At 36.8% G+C, this 21075-nt stretch overlaps 1 long non-coding RNA gene across 1 annotated transcript in view; it reads right to left on the reverse strand.

The window, feature by feature from the left end:
- Positions 1 to 21075, reverse strand: part of LOC105080143 (uncharacterized) — a 565054-nt gene that overhangs the window by 159129 nt on the left and 384850 nt on the right. The window contains exon 9 of the long non-coding RNA XR_012506674.1: positions 6427 to 6584. This is a non-coding gene — a long non-coding RNA (uncharacterized LOC105080143). The remainder of the gene's footprint in view (positions 1 to 6426; positions 6585 to 21075) is intronic.

Raw genomic sequence — 21075 nt, forward strand, 5'->3', positions numbered from 1 at the left:
GCAAGGTTCAATGCCACATTTAATGGCATGAATTCTAAAATTAAGAATTCAGTATAGAGTGTGGAAAGTTCAGGAGTTCTTAGAAATGGCTGCGAGTTTAATTTCTACTATTAAAAATAAATAACTATTAAAATAGTGTTCATTTAAACATGAATTTATTTGCAAGCCTTCCAGTTCACATGGAATGAGCAGGTACAGGGATTATTAGAGGCGAGATAAGCATGATGACAGCTCTTTCACTTAATGGTTTATCCGTCAGCTGAAACTCTGGCCACTCAGATGATTTTGACTGTTACAAAGTCTATAATTGCTCTAGTCATAAATGCGTAATGTAAGTTTCTACCGGATCATGAATTACAGAGAAAGCACAAGGAACACTATGCTGAAAAACAAGTGTATCCTAATTGACAAGTGACCTCTGATTTGCAAGAAATACCACCTCATAGTGTTCCCTGGAATCATATGAGAGGTTGGGTAAAAGTGGAGAGCACTGACCCAGTCTTATTAAGTGAAATTACTTCAAGGTAGAGACCAGAAATCTGCAAACTTAACATCCTATTTAGATGTTTTTCATGAATGTTAAATGTGAGGACCACTGTAGAAATCAGCTGAGAGGACTGATTCTCAGGTGCCATTATTTTCTAAGTAAATCACTTCGAATTTCAGTCTCCTGTTTTGCAAAACAAAGAAAAGTATTATCAGTAGTAGCTACACCAAAGATTTTAGAGGATAAACAAATGAAAGATGAATATGAAAGCACTTTCAAACTTGAAGTTTGACACAATACACATGACTGTTGTTGTGGTCCTTACCACCATTACCCCTCAATTCTTCACTCGGGTTTTAGATTCCTTCTCCTACTCTGTGTAATGCATATCCTGTGGGCACCCAGGCTCAGCAGTCACTGATCTTTATAAGAGTTCGTGTTCCAGTCAAAGAAAGTATCAAATGGAGGACATTTCAGCGTATTTTTTTTGACATGTCTAATTCAATGTTTTACATGTGAAAATATTGAGGCCTACAGATTTGGAGTTACTTTGTCAAGTCTTTTTCATATCAGAACACTAAGGATGATAGTTCTGATTTTTTAAAAAAAGTTTATCATATGTCAGATATGCACTCGTGAGAATGTTGTTTCTAAACTCTGTCTGCTCTTTCTTTCGTACTTGTGAACAAACATGTCAAAAAAGGGTTATTAGAAAGCCTGAGTCACAGTTCCAGATTGGTATGATTGCTCCTGTTGCAAGGGGAGTGTCTGCTGTCTGGGTGGGTTTTTAGAGCTTAATCCCAAAGCCCTACCTTACATTTGTTTGAGATAGCCCTGACCTTTTTACTTTCTGCAAACACACTAGGCTTCAACAAAAATTGCCATATACAAGTCAAGAAATCTGCTCAACACTGATAGAATATTTTGGCTGGTAATCTGTAATCACAGAGGGTATTCATTGCTGTATCTAAATCTAATCAACCATAGAATGAAAGGAAAGACCTTAAGATCTAAGAAAACCTTAGAATAATATAAACTATGTCTTCCATTTTACAGAAACACAAATTGAGACCAAGAAATATTATTTTGCCCCAAGGAAGTTTGAAATTATGGTAAAATATCACCCTCATCTACTAATGCATAATGCAAATCAGTTTTTACTTCATATGCTCCTAATTAAAAAAAAAAAAAAAAGGCTTCCCTACAAAGTACACTTTCATATTCAAAGCCAGCTTTGCACAAAGAGAAGTTAACAGGCTGCTAAATCCCTCCTCTAATGTGCATTAGCAGACTGACAAGACATCTGAAGGAACTGAGCAGGATCTGATGTGAGTGTTCTGAGGCAGTCTTTCACTTTACTCAGAACTCAACCTTAACCCTATTTCTCAGGAAACTAGTCAAATTGCTTTTAGATCCACACCCTAATTATTATGCTAATTTAGGTTTCTGTTTTATTTATACTACCCATTTCTTAATGTCAAAAAATAAAAAGAAAGTTCAGATTTCACCATATTCTGTATTTCAAAATAATAAGATTATTGTATCAAGTGACTTAAATGCCATGAATGAAAACAGGTTTTCCAGGGTATTATTTTGTATTACTTTCAGTGGAATTTTCTTTAACATGATGCATGCTACAAAGACCTGCTCTTAGGTCACAAATAAAATATACAGTGGATTATTAAACAGTCAAAGAAGGAACAATGCACAAAGGTATTGCATATGGGAAATCAGCAAACAAATAAAATGTCAGCTCTGCCAGCAGCCAACACATAGATAAAGACAAGTGTTCACTAGGAGGAAAAATAGTTTTGAATCATGACAATTGTGTAAAAATTCAATAATGCAAGAGCCTTTCTCCAAATAAGAAGTAGATGTGATTTGTCATGCTTTTTACCTTTAAAGCTACTTTTTGGCACACTGTAGAAAAATAAATATATTTCAAAAATGAAAGTGATCAACCATCAAATGTATTTTCTGATACGAAAGTGTACACAAGAACTTTTTTTGTAGTGGAGGATAAGCATTATGATCTGGATTTTACTTTATGCCTAAAGAAAACCCATTTTAGTAAATCAGCAGTGAATGATGCTTGGTTTGTTACATTTTTAAGTGAAATTAAATAATATTCATAATAATGAAATCTTCATATGAAAGGCTTTGCAATAGTGGAACTTATTTTATATGTTATGAGGAAAAAAAGAAATATGTAGTCAACATAAAAATAGTTCTTAGTATTAACAATATTGAGGTATCATCATATATCTTTTTTACTTTTTTTCTTCCTTCCTCATCCTCTTGTAAATAGGTACTTAAGCCTATTAAAAAAATACATATTTCTTTTTTTATATGGTGTTTACAACAAATACACATATTATTTTCAAAAGTCATATTATTTTATACCCAGTAAAGCCTAATTAACAGGATAAAAATGTGAGATTCCTTGTCAGCCAAAGATCATTTTCCACATTCTTCCTATATAATTACTATGATAAGCAAATCTTGTAAAATTTTAAAAATGCATGAAGGTGTATCAAACTAGGAGTTTATAACTAGGTGTCTATAACAAGTTGCACAGATGCCAGAATACAGGCCTGGTGAATTAACACTATTAGCAACCTTAATTAGAGAAAACTAAATTTAGTGCCCAAATATACAACTCAAGAAAAAGAAGGTAAAAATGAACATTCCCAGACTTTTTCTCACTCTTGAAACCAATGAGAGCAAAGGTTATTTTGATTCCTATCTGAACCAGAGAGCTTACATTTTGTTCATTAAACCACACTGAATATAATATTTCATTAGCTCTTTGACACCAAGGATATTACAGAGTTGGGGAGTTGAGATTTACTACTAAATAATATATAGGGTTAAATACTACTAATACAAATGTTGCAACAGGTACACAAGTTAACTACTAAATACAAATTACTAACTTCATAGGACAGGTTTCTCCCTTGGGCACCCATCATCTGGGGAGCCCAGGGATGTGGTGGACTTAATCAGGGACTGCAAGGATGGAAATCCTGGAACAGGGGAAAAGGGTAGGAGACGGCAAAGGGAACAAACTGGGCAAACAGTGGAATATGAAGTGGCTTCGATTCTAGCCATTTGGTGCCAGTAATTAGAGAACAATGAAGGAGATACAGTTAAAAAGATCATTTGGGCAAGAATGAGATTGATTAATTCAATGCCTGATCACTAAAGGCTTGATGAATTCAACTGATGATTATTTCACCCTAAACGTGCATTCCGTACACAAGCAGAAAATGTATCTAGAGATCTCCCTTAACATTTTTCATGTATTTCCTTCTTAGTGGGGCTAAATTATTCAATGGCTACAAGTTATAATTCTCAACTATCATAACCAAGTTTCCTACTAGTGGACAGTGTGTGTTCTTGTTTTTCTTTCCACAATACAAGGAGTTTCAAATCCCAGCACCATCTGCACTGTTTAGAAAGATTTTATTTTCCTTTTTACCAGGTGATCAGGATAGCTTTGTTATTGCAATTCGTCATGCATTTTCTGCTTTCAATACTTGGTCCCCACTGCGCTGAAGTCTTAGCTCCCTGAGCCCAAAGCCTAACTTTAACACAAATGACATGTTAATGATTAGTGAAAACACAAAGCGGGGGGTTAATGACCATAACTGAAATTATGGACTTCACTTCCATCAGCTCAGCAGAGTCTGAAACATCCAAAGAAAGCTCAGGAAAGAGGTTCTGCTAATGCAGCTGCTCCTAAACATGAGGGCAGCTTAGCATTAACTTTCAATGAACCACAGCTCTCGTGGGGAAACTCACCACTCTTAAGTCCACTGGGATGTGCTGCTCCCTGTGGACTTCAGACAATTCCCTATTACTCAGATACCAGCTGGGTGCCTAATGAACAGTTAGGTTTTCATTTACGAGATGCTTGGAAGATAACAGAGGACAGAGCCCAGTAAAGATTCTTATTTGTATCTGTGAGGTGATTACAGTCACTTCAGAAGGAGATAAGTGGTGATTTGGAGCAGGGAGATGGCACCTTTCTATCTACTCCCTACTCTAGGCCTCCTCAGAAATACCTTATTTCTAACAGAATCGTGATCATACCACTCTCTTTCTTAAAACTATTCAATGGCTCATTATTGCTCTTAAGATAAAGACTGAGTTTCTTAATGTGTTCTTGTCTCCTGCCTGGTTTGGCCCCAGATGACCTCTCCAGCGTCAAGTCACATTGAGATTCCCACATCTGTTCTCTACACTCCAGGCAGAGTGACCTTGCTGGGTCCTGCCACAGGGCCTTTGCACTTATTGCTCCAGCTTTCTGAAATGCTCTTCCTCTTTCCTCAGATATCTTAGCTCACATTTATCCTTAGGAAAGTTCTGATCCAGTTAAATTAAATTAAATGCTTCCTAGAGATGCAATTAGAACATCATATAATTCATTTACATGTATTTGCATAATTATTTTTTAATGACTGTCTCCCTCTCTAGATGATAAGTTCTAAGAAATCAGGTGGGTAAGAAATGCTCACCTTTGGATAACCAATCATTGATAGGCAAACAGACGACACATTAAACATTTATGAAATGAAAAGATATATAGTAGAAATAGAAGCATAGCACTGAAAATTGCTATACACAGAGAGATACATTGGTATGTGTAAACACACACACATACAGTAGTTTTACAACTCTGAAGGCTATTAGAACACAGAAATGAAGCACAGGACTGTAAAAGGTCAGTAGGTCTTTCATGAAGACAGATAAAAAAGCCAAGGAAAGAGAACTGAACAGAAAGAAAAACACATAGGAAAAAAAATCCAGAATTATACAAAATTCTTTTACACTGACCATACAGCCTACGTTTACACAAAATAAAATAATAAACACACAATTACTAAATTATACTGTTATAGCTAAACCTGTGAAATGGAAATAGCATCATGATACAAAGACTTAATGCACCCTGTGCTTGAAGATTACTTAAAAAAAAAAAGTCTGTTAGCTTTCTTTGACAGAAGAAAGTAAAACTGTGCTTTCTCTTGACTGTAGATAAACTTAAGAATTATTTGCAGCTAAAAATTCTTAAGTGTTCTTACAAGTAGATAAGCCACCAACATCACAGGTGATGATAATTTGAGGTTATGATCATAATCTTGGTCTTTTTTTTCCCCAGGGAAAGATTCATGACAGCTGTGTGCTAGCATATAGCAGGTATGTGCTGCATCTCAAACACCCCTACTTCACTTTCTTCTAGCGTCAAGGACAAATTTAATTTGTAGACCCTGTCCTCTTCACCTCTAAGCTGACGGGAATAAAAGAGCCAATTTCAAATGGATTTTCAGCTTTCAAAATATGAAAGCATATAAGATATACTCTAAAAAACTTGATTTCAGAATATTGCTTCATACTAACAATACTTAATATTTTTAAATGTCAAATCGTTTTCTACTTCTCACTAAATATAAATAGACAGCCAACAGAAAAGGAAAATCACCATTAAAATGTGTGCTCTGCAGTATCAGACAATTCACAAGATACTATGAACACAGGCATAGGCGTTTAAATAAATATTAGTAGCAATGGAAAGACTATTTGATTTTCTTAGGTTGAAACTGAGTTATATTTACAAAGTAAAAACAAGGATTTCCACTGATAAATTTCAAAAGGCTTAATTACTCCCTGTATCATATTATTGATATACATATATAGTTTTGATTGACATGTAGAACACAGAATTTTTGTCATTTTCAATTTTGAGAATTACTCAGGTTACTAGAATAGTAAATCAGAACTTAGAATATGTTTTGTTTTTTTTTTTAAACTGTATACCTAGACTTTGGGCTGCTCAAGTGTAGTTAGAGTCTTACTTAACTTTTACGTCACATCTCTAAATAAAGTAAGTGGCGCTAACAGCTGTAACAAACAACATCAAAATCTCAGAGCCTTACCAAAACACAAGTTTGTTTCTTGCTTACAAAAACCCAGCGCAGATGCTGCTGGGTTGGCAGATGCTGGGGTGACACTGAAGGGTGGGCCTCCTCTCCTGTAAGGGGTGACCTAGGGATCCTGTTCTTGGTATCAGCACCCCAAGTGACCTCCAAGATGGCTGCAAAAAGAGAAGAGCAGATGAAGAGTTGTGTGTGGGTACATGAGAGATTTCAATGAATCATATCTGGAAGTGGCACATATCATCTTCCTGGCCAGAATTTAGTCCTAGAGCCTCGCCCAAATACAAGGGGCTTGGAAAATGTAATTTAGCTTTGCGACCAGACCCTAAAAAGAGGAGGGGAAAAATGCTGATGAGCAGTCTCGGAAATTTCAGTCTCCCTTCCTTCCTCCCTTCCTTCCTTCGGAAATAAGAAATTATTCACGTAAATTTGTGGACAGAAGGGAAAACATTCGAATACCATTTAATTTTACATTTTCTTCCCTTCTAGCCCCTGGAACTTTTTTTTTTTCTATAGTAAATAAATGTAACTGCACCCTCACTTTCTTCACAGGATACTTCTTTCGTTTCTTGCCTTACATGAAATCAGACTGTCTTTTGAGGATATCACTTCCCTGGAGCCTTCTTGAGTGGAGGCTACTAGTTCTTCTCTGTCCCACCCATCCATGAGTCCCAAGTTAGGAACTCCACCTCTCTGATTTCTTATGCCACGTTTAAACCACTGCTTCTCCAATTTCCAATGAAAACTCTTCTTTTAAAGTCCCATCACCAGGCTATGCCACCGCCTTTCCTCAAGTTAACAAAATCCTAAGCCACTCTACCTTTACTACGGTCTTCCTCCCAAGTCTTCAGGAGACTCCAGCATCCCTGTCATAGAGTTTATGAGCCTCGATGTCTTTCCCTTCATAATCCGGAGCCCCTTCTCTCTACTCTGAACCAGGGTCTCATTATCTATAGTCACACTTGAAATTGCTTCACCCCTGAAACCTTTAAGAGCAGTTAATACCCCGTTCTTCCTTTGGCCTAGTGTCCTCACTTCCGATTCCACTCTGCCCATGCACTGACTTCTGGAGCTCCTCAGTACTTTTCAAAATACCATTTTTTCTTGCCTCTCTATAATCCCACTTTTTACTCCCATTCTTTCTCTAACCACCCTAAACTCCATTAACCTATCCAGCTTCTTGATCCCTTTACCTTTTTCCTCCTTCCTTTTCACCAATTCTACTTCCCAAACTCTGAACCAATCCAGCTGTCCACTGTTTCTGATTTGTGGTTAGTGATCGTGGAGGAAACCCATTTGTTCGAGGTGAGCATAGATCCATGGCCTTCAGCTTAGGAACAATTTAACATGGCTGTAACCGTTTTCTATTGCTGTGTAATGGAGTAATACAGCTAAGAACCATACACAATACCCATTTATTATCTCAAAGTTCTCAGGGTCATAAAAGTTTAGGCAGGCTTGGTTAAGTTCTCTGTGTAAAGTCTCACAAAGCTGCAACTAGGTGATGACCAGGATGGGCTCTGATCTGAAGGCTCTGGGGGAAGAATTTTCTTCCAAGCTCATTCAGATCAATGGGAGGACGCCACTCCTCTCAGTTGTAGGACTGAGGGCCCTATTTCCTTGCAGGGTGTTAGCGCAAGGCTGCTTGCAGCTATTAGAGGCCACATGCATTTCTCATTAAATAGCTCCATCTTCAAAGCCAGCTATGGCTTGTTGAATTCTTCTCGTACTTCAGATCCCTGTGAGTCTTGTGCACCAGCCTAGGAAACACTCCAGGTGAAAAAGGCTCACCTTTTAAGGCCTATCCAGATCATCTCTGTATCTTAGTCAACTGACTCAGGCCTTTAATTATGTCTTCAAAATCCCCTGACAGCAGTACCTAAACTAGTGTTGGACTGAGTGACCAGGGAACAGTCATGGTGCCTTGAGGGACAGTGTTTGGAGTTCGGCTTACCACCATAGCTCTGGTTGGCTCCAAAAACTCTGCTCCCAGACAGCTCTTCCAACCTGCCCAATGCCCCTATCTACCAGTGTGCCTCCTTATTCTCAGAACTAACCTTTTGCCTCTCCTTTTTCTGTACAGAGGAAATAGAAGTCAGTAGTTGAAGAGATGCCTACCAAAATTCTTGCCTAGTACTTGAAAACTACATAAATTATTTTTTCAGGGTTCAAAATATCCTAACCCCAACCAACCAGACTCTTATCCCTTCACGTTCTCCCTGAGTGGTAACACTCTACCTACTAAGCTCCCTCTCAATTAAATGCTTTCACCTGCGCGCTCTACCGCTTCTTTTTACCAAGTTTCCCCTTTATTTCCTTTCTGTTTATAAACATATTCAACTTTCACATAAATAAAAACAAAGATAAAACAAAACAAATCCTTTTTATCTTTTCATCTCTCTCCAGCTATTGCTCCTTTTCTCTCCCTCCTTTCTTTGTCTGCATTCTCTGTTTCAATGTCTGCAGTATTGCCTAAGTTACTATTTCTTCTCCTGTAATTTCACTACTGCCTGGATCACTTCCCCCTCTTTGGTGAAGAAGTTCTTTATAAGGCTGTTAATACCCCTTTAGTCCACAACTAGTGGCTGCCCTTTAATACTTTTCATGGAAGACTTCTCTATGGCACTTGAAAATATCGATTATTCCTTGCCTTCTGAAACACTCTTTTCTGTAGTTTCCAGGATGAAGTTTGCTACTTTCCTCTTTATACTGTGGAGAGGCATCAAACAAAACAAATAATTAGGGATAGGATACAATCTGACAAGTCAGGGATTTCTTCTAGTGAATATACTTACAATATAACTCTCTCTTTAGTTGACCCTGATACAAAACTTGGAATGTTTATGGTATCAAAGATCGAAATAAACAACATCTTTTACAGTTAACAAAGCTAATTTCCTAGATGACTATGTTTCCTGTTTGATCAACTTTCAGACTTTTATTATTCCTGAGTCTTCTGGATACTGAATTGTCATGATGCTGCAGTGTCAAGAACGTGACCTCATGCAAGGCACATTATGATTGGAGGGTAGGGAATGACTCCCAGGACCTCATCTCCGAATCTTTGTCACTGAGCCTCTGGTCAGGCCACTCTTACTTGGTTATTTTCATGGGCAGCTCTTCAGCATTCTCTGTCATTGTTTCTAGAGGTCCTTTCCTAGGCCCTCATATCTCTTTTTACTTAAAAACAATTTTGTAAGATGATCTCACTCACTTCCATGGGTTTTTAACTATCCCTATATCATTGAAATTTCTAATATCAGTATCTCTCTTTTGAGTTCAAAATCCCTATAATTCCTACTCATGCTGGACACATTCACATAAATATCCCACATATGACTACAATTAAACAGTCTTGAAGTTGAACATTGTCTCCTCTGGGTCCTGTGGTCTCTCTTTTGGTGAATGCCATTCCCATCTATGAAGTTTACCAAGCTACAAACCTGGAAGACTTTCCTGGTTCCTTCGCGTCATCACCTGGATCACCCCAATCACCAAGTCCTCTTGATTCTTACCCTTACATAGCACCCAGATTCATATTCTCCTCTCTGTTTGCACGGCCCCTGAATTGATCTGGACCTTCACCACTTCTGGCCCTGACTACCTTCACTTGTCATTGCTGGTCTCACCCCCAGGACTCTCCAACCAAGTCTCCTCTCAGCACTAAAGGGTCATTTCCAAAGGGCAATCTTCTCAAGTCACTCATTTTCTTAAAAATGTTCAGTGTTTCTTCAACGGCCTTCAAGGTAAGCCCTTCATTTGTAGCCAACATACAGCCTATCCTGACCTGCCCCTGATCATGATCCAGTCTCACCCCTCACCAGCGCCTCCCTCAGGAATACTGCTGTCTCTCTGACAGTGACTTGGAAGAGACATAGTATTCTCTCACATCTCTGGGCTTTTTCACTCATTTCTCCCCTTGGAGGCTAGATTGTACCCTCTCTTTAAGATCCCATAGCATTTGACAGAGTTGGCTTTTTCAAACATTTTCTTCCCTTGCCCTTGGGGCACCACACTTTATTTTCTTCTTGGTATTTACCACTATGTGACACTGTAGGACACATTTGTAGTTTTACTTACTTATTGTTTACCTATCCCACTAGAATTTTTGATTCATGAAGGCAGAAACTTTAATTTGTTCACTGCTTTCAGCTCAATGCCTAGAATAGTACCTGGAACACAGTAACACCCTTCCCTCCTCCCAGACATGTAGGGCACACAGACAGGAGCGCAAGGAAGAAGGCAGGGAGTTGGACAAGTGCATCTGCCTCTGGAAGCCAGCACACATTGTTCAGCTGAGAAGCCAGGGAACAGTTTCAAAGAACTTTAGATAATAATGTCTAAGTTTTCAAAATTCTAGGAATAGAGATTCAGTAAGAGGAATAACTGTGTTCTCTCTGCCCTAAAATATCATTTAGCTCCATTGCTTCATTAGCTTCACACTTATGATCTCTCCACCCAAGTGTGGTCCTTGTAGAAATTGTGAAGTGGATACTTTTGTTGTTTGACATCCTCCCCCCAACTTCTCTGTCTGTGCTCTATTCCTGCTCTACCTGCCCTCAGACACCGGCCTTGAGGAGTGTTCCCCAGGAATTATCCTCAGCCAGGTGTCATGGTTGAAAAGAATCTGATAAATTGATGTTTCTACTTCTACTAGCATTTGTATTTGAATGTAGAATGTAGGACTTTTAAAGACCCAAAATCTATCAAGTATCAAAGGAATCATAATGGAAAATATGCAATCTTTAAAATGGTGTTACAATTACTGGCAATGAAAACAGTTCATAGTATACTGCTAAGGGAAAAAGTGTTTCAAAAGAATATGTACAGTACATTATTGTTTCCATCTTTTCTTTAAATGTAGTTTATATAAGTGTTTAACTGAAGTATCTAGGAAATGACTAGGTCAAATAACTAATATTTCCCTCATTAAAGCATTTTAATTCCAAAGAACTTATTTAACAAAGACATTCTAGTACAAAAGAAAATGTGCATATATTATAGGAAAACTTTTTTTTAATATAAATACAATGAGATGCAACTGAGGAATATGTTACGTATTTGTCATAGTTTGTATTAGTCAAAACCATCTGGTTGTAATCGAGTATTTTATTTAGTGATATAAACACAAAACACTCATTTTTGTAAAGGGGAAAACTACCAAAGGTCACACACATACACAAAAAAAGACCTTTACAAATGGAGCAAGTAAATGGAAGAGCTGGTAAGGGGAAAAAATGTAATCCTCTCAAAATTAATCTACAAGGTCAATATGCTTACAACCAATATTATAACTAGATTTTTCATGAAATAAATATGACAAGCTCTATCAAAATTCATACTGATGAATTAATGTCCAAAAATAGCTAATATAATTCTGAAAAATGTAAGAAGGGGAGTTTGCCCTATCATATTTCCAAAATTATTATTAAGCTAAAGGAATATAACAATGTAACCATTTCATTTTCTGTATAAGAAAAAATAAGAAAATAATTATTTTTCTGTGGTAGACTTTTAGAATAATTGACACACGGGAAAGGGAAGGTGACAGGTCTCTGCATGCCCCCTTTTATTACACTCTATGACCAAAGTATGTTACATTTCATTCCAAATGCCTGAACTATCAAACAAACATATCACTGGCTTTTATATATTTGGTTTGGGGCCTGTCCCTGTACTTGCCTACATCTTCTAATAACTTGGAGGCTATTGGGGAATATGTGAAATTCACTTAAAAAGTGCTCAATCCAAATATATTAATAACAACAAAATAATGATTTACCTATTTTTGAAGAAACCATATAAATGAGTGTCCCAGAGTATACAGGTTTTATTATACTCTCCCTATTTTCCAAAGATGATGTATTTCTTGATGGTTCAACTGCTTTCTAGCTAGCAATATTCCTTTAATATAGCCACTGCCAAAATCCCGGACAAGGTGCCTCCCACCCTCCCCCACCCCTGGCCGCAGTTCTGTTACCGCCACCTGAACCCTACATCTTCCTAGCACTCTGGGTTACATCCCCAGTGAGAGCTGGTGGCAGGAGGGAAAGGAGCGGAAGGAGGGGTCAACATCTCAGTATCCCTCCACTCTCCATCTCTCTACCACAGACCTGAGACTTTTAGGCAGCGCCTGAAGCTCACCTATCTCTTCATCCCATTTCCTCACCAACTTCACTCTGACTTGCTTTTCTTTACAAAAATGCCCCAAGGGTCTAAATACGATTTTCCCCTGAGAAGAATTTTAGTTTGTTTCTTTGTGTACTGTAGGTATGACATCTAGGTGAAAAATACAGAGAAGAGTTAAGAGTCACACAGAGGCCCTCTTACTGGTTGTATGTTTTGTATTTTTTTCCCTAGCGGTAAAATAAACACGATAAAACAGCAAAGCTAAGAAAACCTCTAGAAGGTATTCTCTTGGGGGAGGGTATAGCTCAAGTGGTAGAGCAGATGCTTAGCATGCAGGAGGTCCTGGGTTCACTTCCCAGTGCCCGCTTGAAAAATAAATAAATCTAATTACCTCCCCACCCAAGTAAAATACACAAATAACACAGTAATAAATAAAGTTTAAAAAAATTCCCTTACTTTCTTTAAGAGTGTTCTCTTTTCATTAGTGATGAAAAGTCAGGAAAAGGTTTATGAAATTGTGTACAAAAAGGAGAACCTCCCATTGGAAGCAACAGGTGGAGACAGAGGCACATTATCTTACCTTTCTGGAGGTGGGAAAGGAGTCAAAGGAAACATTAGAGCAATTATATCATGAACAGTGATGTGAACAGAGTCTCTTTTTATTTGAGTTTAATTTTCTTGGAAATGTGACCTGGTAGAATCTCGCAAATGAATTGATTCAGGCAAACAATATTAATAGTACTATTCTTCTATTTTATGGGAACATTGTTTCCTATAGATTAACTATGGAAACAGAAAGAATTACTACGGGAACTACTTTGTTGATAATGTTGTATTGGGAATGTGTGGTAGAGGCAGGATATTATCCTGCTCACTATCAGGGAAATGGGGAGCATTTTATTTTTTGTTTCCAGTTGAATTGTCTACAATATCTATAATGCTACTTGAACTACTTTGATTTCTTATTTTTTCACCTGAACAGATTTCCTGTCGTGCTGTTTATATTTATCTTTAATTTTTGGTTATTTGTTTCTAACCCATATTCTCTACCTTCATTTCTATTGTTATGATTACAGGATCATGTCTCCTATCAAAGGGCCGGACAACCAGTGTGCTGGACTTCATTCCCTTTTCCCTTCTCCAAGAACTATCTGTCTCTTTTTCTGTTAAAAATTTCTCTCTCACTTTGGAGATTATTCCCATGACCATACACATATATCCTCATTACTCTTCTGTTAACACACAACACACACACACATTCTCTCTCTCTCTCTCTCTCCCCCCACACCTGCCTTGGCCCCGTATCCCCATCCAATTATTTTTCCATTTTTTTAATACACTGTTACAGCAAAACTTATTTCACCATCTAATTTTACATCTCACTTACATCTTCAAATCACATTAAAGCTTCTATTTCCACCACTTGAGAAAATCCCCAAAGACTTCCATGTTGCCACAAATCACTGGTCACATTTCTGTCTTCATCTTAATCAATCTCATGCCAAAGTTTTATAGAGTTGACCCTATTCCTTCTATTTTAGAGTCTTTCAATATTTGGCTTCAGTGACATCCTATTCCTGGTTTTTTTTCCCCCTTTAATCTCTATAATCACTTCCTCCTGGGCTCCTTTGCTGGAGCCTGTTTGACCTCTACCTGTGGTGCCCAAGGCCTTCGTGATGCACACCCTTCACTTCTTTGGCCACATCTATTTCTGTATCATCTTATCAAATCTTATGACCTTAAATACAATTTATATTCTTCATAATGTCAACATAGTATTTCTAACACTAATCTTTCCTGAGAATGCCAGATTAAAATACCCAGCTATTTACTTAAAAAGCTTTAATTTGTTGTCCAATTCAGTGCTTCTCAAACTTTCTGTGTCAAATTTTTTTTAATTTAAAATTTTTTTTTAAATTTCTAAATTCATTATAGACCAATAGTTTTGTAAAAGTCAATGAAAATAAACTAGAAAAATAAAATAAAGAAAAAGCACATAAAAAATACAAGCCACCCCCCTTTTAAAATTACATCCAAAAGACCTAAGATTACATTTCAATAAGTGTAATTAGAACAAGAAAAGCATAGGAAAAAAGAATTCCAAAAACTATACATTGTATTTATCAAATGTGTGCAGATAGGTGATTAATAGACAGTTGCTTCAACACTCGTGATTTTTACTCTGAAATTATCATAATCAAAAATTAAGAGTGAAATAGTGATTCCTCACATTAAATTTCCTACTAGTAGACTTTGAACATACAAGTATATCACTATTTAAAATTTTTAACTTGACAAATAAGCTTGCCTCTTAACTAGTTTATTTTAGATTGACGACAATTCTGTCAGCAGATTATATATATGTTATATATTATATTAGTACTATATATACATTTTATTGTCTGCTTTAATAATATTCAATATAGAAACCAGTCTCACAGACATAGGCTGATGAAAATGGAAAAAGATAACTTAAAAGTGATTTCAGAAAGCTCACAATATTTACTTTTAACTTTCATTCAAAATAATGCTAGTGATGATATAGTTTCAAAATTCATCTTCAATCTTTCATCAGTAGCCAATTCCAATAATTTGTCCTACAAAGCAATAACATTCAAATTCTTCTGGCAAAAAAATGGATTTCAAATTTGTACCTTTCTGGGTTACAACCAAGTTTAAACTATCACATGTTGTCATGTGTTCTTACAGTGCATAATCAGTATGTAGCTGGTGACCTGGGCAACTCACTATGTGAATTTGACAGCAGAAAAGCTGGCCAACACACAGTTAAATGTGACAGGTTTACTTACCACATGATTGGATATCACAGCACTGTCAAGTTGCTATAAACGTATCTAAATTCTTCCTTCTGATTTCTGTACTTATCCTGTCACTAACTGATAAGTAATTCATGGGCCAGTTTTGATCTAATATACATCTCAAACTTAATATAGCCAAAAACGAACTCATGATTTACCAAACCACAGTAGCTTTTATCCCCACCATTCCCATTTATTAAATAGTATCACTGTCCACCCAGTTGAAAGTATTAACACCAAAATTATAGATGTTATTCTTTTTCTTATTTTTAAAGTAAAAATTACAAGAAGTAGCATGCCTTGGGAAGAGACATTAAGGAACAGATTAAACATAGGTCAGTAAACCATCTATCTGATAAAGACTGTAGCTACAGCAGTATTTTTTGATCATACAGCTCTTAAGAAAAGTCTTATTTTCAGAATAACGTACTGTATTAGTTTCTTACTGCTCCTTTAACAAATTACCACCAACTTAGTGTCTTAAAACAATACAAAATTAGTATCTTACAGTTTTGAGGTCAAAGGTCCAAAACTGGTCTTCACTGATCTAAAATCAACGGATTAACAGGGCTGCATTCTTTCTGAAGGCTCTAGGGGAGAATAAATTTCTGTTTTTTCCATCTTCTAGGGGCTGCTTACATTCCTTCCTTGGATTATGGTTCCTTCTTCCATCTCCAAAGCCATCAGTTTAGCATCATCAATCCCCTCTCTGCCTCTGATTTGGTTGTCACATCATCCTTCCCGCTTTCACCCTTTTGTCTCCCTCTTGTAAGGACTCTTGTGGTTACATTGGTCTTACCCAGATAATCCACCATAATCTCTTCATCTCAATATGCTTAATTTAATTGCATCTGCAAAGTCCCTTTTGTCATGTAAACTAATATATTCACAGGCTCTGGGGATAAGGACAGATATCTTTGGGACCATTATTCCATCTACCACACATAGTTTAACTAAAACTCTACCAAAGCCTGCCCAAAAAATTCCACCAAAAGTTTAGCATCTGCAAAAAGAAAAATCAGAAAATTTTCTCTTTGGTAAATCTTCTACTAAAATCAGAGAAACCCAAAAATGTTCATTTCAAATATTAATGGATATATCAGTTTTTACTAAATGATTTATTAGTAATGCTCAGTTTTATTAAAACATTTTATATAATAATCTATAATATAATTACTTCTATGTGAAGGTACAACAATATGTATTGAAATAAAAATAAAATCAATTAGGCTGCTATTTCTGAAAAACTGTGAAAAACTTAAACAAACCCAAGACAAAGTATTCAAGATAAAATAGGTATATTCCCATACATTCAAAAAGAGAGTGCAACTACCATGTTTTATGAATAAACACCTACATTTTGGCAACATAGGGGCTTGAGAACATTAACTCTATTTCCAGTACAATTTATTTCATTGCTAATAAAACTCATGAGTTATACTGGATGCTGGAAATATGATCTGTGGAGTGGGCATGGTTAACTGATTCTGTAGGGAATCATTTATTTTTTGGAGCTTTACAAATAAATTGGTGCACTTTCAGGTCCTCGTATTTAAGCATCTTCTCACTCCCAGAGGCAGCTGCAGTGCTCCCCCCACTAAGTTCCTGGTGACTGACACAAATCAAAGGACCCTAGGAGCTGGGTTGCCACTGTTTCTGAAGCAACCTGCCAGAAAACCAGCACAGAGCCACCTAGGAATTATTCTCGATTTTACTCCCTCCACCCAAGCTATCTATCAGCATTCTATTTCCAAATCATATTGACATTCTGAGTCCATCTGTTTCTCTCCATTACTACTTTTACTATTCTTGTGAAATCATCATCATTCCTGACCATGATTACTGCAATAGTCCTTAGTACTCACCCCCCTTCCATTTTTGCCTTTCTAAAGTTCGTTCTCTACACAGCATCCATATGAAGCTTTTAAAAAAGCAAATCAAACACAAAACTATAAAACTCCCAGAAAATAACATAGGAGAAAATCTCAATGACCTTAATTAGGACAATGCCTTCTTAGATACAGTACCAAAGCCATGACACATGAAAGAAATCATTGATAAACTGGACTTCTTTAAAATTAAAAATTTCTGCTCTGCAAAAGGCACTGTCAAGGAAATGAGAAGACAAGCCACAAACGGGGAAAAAAAAACACTTGCAAAGAAATATCTGGTAAGGACTTTAATGAAAATATACTTTCCTAAAATTCAACAATAAGAAAATGAAAAGCCTGATTAAAAAGTGGGCAAAGACCTCAATAGATACCTCATCAAAAAAGGTACACAGATGGCAAACAAGACTATGAAAAGATGTTCCACATCACATGCCACTAGGGAATTGCAAATTGACACAAAAATGAGATACTACTACAAACCTATCTGAATGGCCCAAATCCAAAACCCTGGCAACACCAAGGCTAGAGAGGATGTGGAGCCAACAGAAATTCTCATTCATTGCTGGTGGGAATGCAAAATGGTAGATACTCTGGAAGGCAGTTTGGCAGTTTTTTTTTTTTTTTTTACAAATCAAACATAACTCTCACCATATAACCCATCAATTATGCTCCTTGGTATTTGCCCAAATAAATTGAAAACATATGTCCACACAAAAGCCTGCATATGAATGTTTTTAGCCACTTCTTCATAATTGTCACAACTTGGAAGCCAGATGTCTTTCAGTAGGTGAATGGATAAATAAACTATGGGGCATCCAGACAATGGAGTGTTATTCATGGCTAGAAAGTGAGCTATCAAGCCATGAAAAGGCATGGAAGAAACTTGAAATACATGTTATCAAGTGAAAATAGCCAATCTGAAAAAGAATTATACTGTATAATTATAACTATATGACATTCTGGAATAGGCAACACTACGAAGACAGTAAAAGATTATCGATTGTCAGGGGCTGGAGGGGAAGAAGGGATGAGTTCGTGGGGCACGGGGGACTTTTAGGGCAGTGAAACTATTTTGCATGATACTATAATGGTAAATATATGTCATTACACGTTTGTCAGAATCCATAGACTCTGTAACACCAGGAGTGAACCCTAATGTAAACTATGGACTTTGGCTGATAATGATGTATCAACCTAGGTTCACTGATTGTAACAAATGTAGCATGCTGGTGAGAGACGCTGTTATCTGGAGAGGCTGTGTATGTATCAGGGTAGGACGTATATGGGAACTCTGTACTTTCCACTCAATTTTGCTGTGAATGTAAAGCCGCTCTAAAAACTGAAATATATTTCTTAAAAAAATAGCAGTAATAAAATTTTAAATACAAAAAATAAAAAATTAAAATAATTAAAATAAAATTGTAAAATAAAATGAAATGTATAAGATGAAAACGAAGTGAAAATAAAATAAAAATTGGAAAACCGAAATGGTAAAACTAAACAAATAAAGAAAAAATAAATCAAGTAATGACATTCTACTTCCTTAAAACAAGTCTTACCACCTACTCTTCAGTCCCTGGAAGGTGTTCCCACTGAACTGAGAATAAAATCTAAACCTTTCCTGGTTTTCCGGGTCCCCCATGATTTAGCCTATGCTTACTTCTCACCTTCTTCCAGGGGCTCCAGTCATACTCTTTTCGTTCTCTTTCTGGCTCAAGCCAAAGACATGTGCAAATAAATAAAGACCACTGGAATGAGAAGAGAGGTTATGCATTCAGAGTTTGCAAGTGAGTCAGTCACCATCACTTGCATTTGGCAGAAACTCAAAGGTAGTCAGGGTAGTGGGAAATTTTATGGTGAACAAAGGGGAAGGCTTCAGGTGTGCTCTCATGGGAAGTCGGTGGCATGGGGAAGCTGGAAGGCGGCTAAATGGAAGCGGAGCATCTTATATGACTGGTGAACACATCTGGCTATCTCTTGGTCATGAGTGTGAAACAGGCAAAAATAGAGACCCTGGTTTGGCTTCTGGGGCTGTTGCTACAGACATTGTTGGTTAGAGTTACACTGTTGTATATGATCTGGCCATTGTTTGTATATTCAGTCTCTCAGACATTCTAACTGATGTTTGCCTTTGCAACTGGGTAGCGTTTGGAATGCTCTTTCCTTAACCATCATGTGGGAACTCTAAGGCATCCTAGACTATGATATAATACAAGCCCTAAGGTTGTGCTTTGGGACACCTCCATCCTGACTTTAGATACTATATTCAGTATCATCTACTCAAAGATACCTTCTTTGACCATATACCGGCACATCGATATATTTTAATTTTGGGCATACCATTCATCACAGTATTTTTTCCTATTTTTATTCTTTCTATTTCACTTATTTATTGAGCAAGTTCCACTTAAATACATACATACTTCAACAGAAGGGATTTTGCTTATCATCAGTACCTATAATAGTGCTTGGCACATAATAGCCTTTCAACAATATATTCTGAAAGAATAAGTGAATGAATGAATATTATAAAATATTCAACTGAGTTGACATCTAGGTTCTGTGTATACCTGTGTGTGGCCAATTTAAGGAAATACTTATAATAATAAAGTATAGATCAATTTTCGTATTTATAATCTTCATATACTTTTATATTTTATTTTTCCCCTGGTTCAGAAAAAAGCCTTTTTTTTTCTTTTTACACTTTTATCTTCTTAACTTTACCTACCTTCTCCCAAACTTTTATCTCTGCTCATTCTGCTCTTGAGTGATATTTCTCATTTCTGTTCCTCATATCTTTCTCACCAGCAATAGATTCAAACTCTGACAATTTATCTATGTCCAAAAATTTATTTAAATAACCAAGAGAAACTGATATTTATTGTTCTATGAGGGGTCATTTGAGTAGCCCAGATATTAAAGCTTTGTCTCAGGATTCAAGTTAATACCTTTTTTTCTGTTTTCTTTTTTCCCCCATTGGTTTAATAAAAAGCTGATTTACTACTTTTTATGTAAAATTGTTCAGTGGGGAAGAGATGCAAAAATGTGTCTAAGAATCCCATGAGTTTTTATGAAGGAAGGTATAAATAACCTAATCCAGTGTTTCTCAACCTTCATTTTTTTCATTATTGCTCTCCTAGGGAACCCTTTTAGATCATTTTTCCTATTTATTGCCCCTGTTCATGGAGTTTTAGTACCTCAGGTACACTGTATATCTGTTTCTGTACTTTGTGTATATATGTGAATTATACAAAAAGAGGGTGAGATTTTTTTCATCCCTCAAGAACCAGTTTTTGACCCCTTGGGGGGAAACAGACCCCACCCCACCTCTTTGAGAATGCATGAAGTCCCGAGCCATTTACCCTGCAGTTTCCTCCTGTAGCTCTCACAGTGAACTAGGTTAGTCTTAACAAGACTCAGAGAACAGTGAGGCTCCTGAAATAAAATTACTTTGAGGAGAAATTGATGACTCTGGAAAGGGCCTGAAGCTGATCAGCCTGTGACTGAGGCTCAGAAGTCCCCTGGACCTGGCCACAGTGCCACAATGTGTGTGCCACTGAAAACAATGCTTGACAGTGGGAGCACTGAGCCTTGGGACACAAGCTTCTGACTGTTCTAAGAAGATACCAAGATCTGTCCAGGACATTTCGTAAGAGCAGAAGATAAGCACAGACAAGACACAAGCTTGATAAGGACAAAGACTGTTTTGTTTCCTCCTCCAGTATTCAGAACTACGTACCTAATGTGTAGGGCCCAGTGCAAAAGGAAAATACAAGACCCCTTGTTAAAATATTAAGAATTTCAAGATG

This window comes from Camelus bactrianus, chromosome 1, assembly GCF_048773025.1.
Source record: "Camelus bactrianus isolate YW-2024 breed Bactrian camel chromosome 1, ASM4877302v1, whole genome shotgun sequence".
NCBI lineage: Eukaryota > Metazoa > Chordata > Mammalia > Artiodactyla > Camelidae > Camelus > Camelus bactrianus.